Source organism: Schistocerca piceifrons, chromosome 5 (genome assembly GCF_021461385.2).
Source record: "Schistocerca piceifrons isolate TAMUIC-IGC-003096 chromosome 5, iqSchPice1.1, whole genome shotgun sequence".
NCBI classification, from domain to species: domain Eukaryota; kingdom Metazoa; phylum Arthropoda; class Insecta; order Orthoptera; family Acrididae; genus Schistocerca; species Schistocerca piceifrons.
This window is the reverse complement of record NC_060142.1, coordinates 302,009,206-302,012,420: the sequence shown is the minus strand read 5'-3', so window position 1 is coordinate 302,012,420 and position 3,215 is coordinate 302,009,206. Positions and strand designations below refer to the sequence as shown.

Genomic DNA, 3,215 nt, shown 5'->3' with positions numbered 1-3,215 from the left:
TCGTTTACGTAATTCTGCATTTTATGAAATTGTGAAACGCGTATGCGCGGAACATTAAGAGAATCTTATCCTTGGACGGTTGCGGGGGTAACTGATACAAACAACGCGCCAGCATAAAAATAGTTCGCTTATTAACTACCAGATATTAATTAACGGGGACCTCAAATACTAAAAACAGTGCATACACCGTTAAATTGAACCCTGCGTGTGAAAGACAATCACATCGAACATTTAGAGAGCGAAGAATAGACATTTAAGTGCCAAATTGATAGCCTGGGCCGTGTCGATATTTGGACATTATATGACACGCGTTATTCAGAATACGATGTCGACCATTTTAATACTGGAAAGAAGGATAGGATCAGCACCCCCAATCCCGATTCATATTTCATATTTAGTTAGTGAGAAGAAAAGTGATAATAAACAAACTACATTTCAATTTTACCCACGAATTTGGCTTCATTACGTAGTCTTGACTACGTGATAAACAATATCTGTGGAAGTTGTATACAATGTATCGTCATAATATTTAGCCAACCAATATTGTGGGACACCAAAAAATGTAAATGCATAAAATTGTTCTTACAGCGGATGTATAATGTGTGAGTGCGACGAACTATATTGAGAAACTGAACATCCATTACGTACTTGTTTGTTTATCTGCGAAAATGGTCCTTGTCGGTACATCAGCATAGAGTTCGAATAGAATCGCTGGAACATTGCAAACCATTCAGATTAATCGAACATCTAAATACGCCTAATGCTGGTATCACCGGGATGTGTTCTTTCTCCTCACCCCCGTGGCAGTAATTGAATTAAGAGTCAGCCGGGAATAACATTTAAATCAATTGATGACCATTGAGCTAGCGTCACGAATTTTCAAACGTCCACTGCCATGTATGAAGGCGAGTGACACCACGAGTGCTAACGTCGATCGAGGGGTGTCGTCGTGATCGTATTGAATGACATTGAGCGAGCACATAGAGTAACGCTTGCGATCTTGATTGTGTCCTGCTGCTCCTCTCAGTATTGCAGAACATGTCAAAGCATTTTCTCCGCAGAAACATGCCTCTCTTGCCTGTCTATTAGCGGGTTGAAGAACAAGATGTGTTAGGATTCAACATTTCATTAAGATATGTCAGGTTTTTCACTGGAATGCGTAATGTTCAATTTCGTTTCCCCTGTAACAGAGGCTGACAGGTGACACGTCTACCGTATTATCTAACGGTCTGTCCCGTTAATAATTACTCTTCTTCCATGCGGATAAAAACGTTCATCTTCCACGAGCTTTACCTGCACGTAGCAGTTCGCTACTACCACTTCGGTACTTTTTATAAAAAAACACTCAGTGCGAAACTGCTGGCTGAAAATGGTGTTGTGGCTCAAGTAGGTCCCGCGGACAGTCCTGACCTTTTGCTGTACCTAAGCACTACTGCATCCTGCACGTGCTGGTACCAACCCTAAAGTTCTCCACTTTATCGGATATGGTCCTAGATCTGCGCACCGAGCGAGGTGGCGCAGTGGTTAGACACTGGACTCGCATTCGGGAGGACGACGGTTCAATCCCGCGTCCGGCCATCCTGATTTAGGTTTTCCGTGATTTCTCTAAATCACTCCAGGCAAATGCCGGGATGGCTCCTCTGAAAGGGCACGGCCGACTTCCTTCCCCATCCTTCCCTAATCCGATGAGACCGATGACCACGCTGTCTGGTCTCCTTCCCCAAAACCAACCAACCAACCTAGATCTGCAATGATCTCGACCGTTGGTAATACAGAGGTAGATTCGATTTTTCTAGTTCAACTACAAGTTCTAGTTCTGGGGCAACTTTTTCTGCTCTTTCCGTTGACCTACCAAGAAATGGTCGGGCATCAGCAGTCCTGGACTCAGCTGCCTGTGTGCCGTATGTAAGACTGCTTCCTACAAATCTATTACCAATGTTTGAGCATCCCAAAAGCTGTTAGCCAAAGACTGGAACAGTGTTGCAACTACCATTCTCCTGTCCTAAGTGTCCACTCGAGCCTGTATAACTTTCAGATCCGGTTTGCTGTTATCTTTACAATGTGTGTCACCTCTAATACTAATCATTGCAATACCCTTGCGTTGTTGTGTACTACTTATTTGAAACTGGATAACTGTATATTGTACTAATCCATGGTGATCTTATTCCTCCTTACATTATTCACTCTCTCTGTTGAAGTATTTAGTTCCTGGATGTCCTCAAGACCTGCAGTCCGAAAACATTTTAAATAATCTACACCCTGTGACCAGCCATCCCCTCTCATGTCGCATAGAACTCCGTCTTCAGGGCACAAGTGGCCCATCGGGACCATCCGACCGCCGTATCATCCTCAGAGGATGCGGATAGGAGGGGCATGTGGTCAGCACACCGCTCTCCCGGTCCTTATGATTGTTTTCTTTGACCGGAGCCGCTACTATTCGGTCGAGTAGCTCCTCAATTGGCATCACGAGGCTGAGTGCACCCCGAAAAATGGCAACAGCGCATGGCGGCCTGGATGGTCACCCATCCAAGGGCCGGCCACGCCCAACAGCACTTAACTTCGGTGATCTGACGGGAACCGGTGTATCCACTGCGGCAAGACCGTTGCCTCATGTCGCATAGCACTACTTCCAATAGCTATTGCATTGGCCCATGCAGATGCTTATATGACTGCTGCAACTTACCATACTCACTCCTTAGTTCCATCAGCAAATTTCTCCTTTCCATCTCACATCGTAGATCCATAGACACTTATTCTAAATGCTTAATCTAATTACGCATTTCACAAGTCTTTGGAGTCAGCTTGAGTGCCCAACGATGGATTATGAGCCCCACATCCTCCTGAGATGTAAAAAGTACTCCGCTTTCCAACAGTAGTACCCATAGCACTCCTGGTGAAGAGGAGCAACACAGCTAAGATAAGGACTCCTCTTTTGTCGTAGTTCGACAACCAGCAACCTGGGAACAGGAAACTCCCATCACTCTCCTCCCACTTTAAGAGTTCTCCAGTTACACAGACATGCAAAAGAAAACTCAAGCCAGAAATACCTAACTCAAACACAAATGAACATAAAAGTGTAATCCTACATACAATGTGAACAAAACTTTTTTCCTCTTATAATCATCCTCTACTGATATGCTAATCACTTACGCTCTCAAATAACACACATACTCTTACCCATAAACAAAATATTTCCTTCCACTTGCTTGTTCTAC

At 44.2% G+C, this 3,215-nt stretch overlaps 1 pseudogene; it reads right to left on the bottom strand.

Annotated features, from left to right (window-relative positions):
* Nucleotides 1-2,490: 2,490 nt before the first annotated feature.
* Nucleotides 2,491-2,608, bottom strand: LOC124799783 (annotated as a pseudogene).
* Between the last annotated feature and the right edge of the window lie 607 nt (nucleotides 2,609-3,215).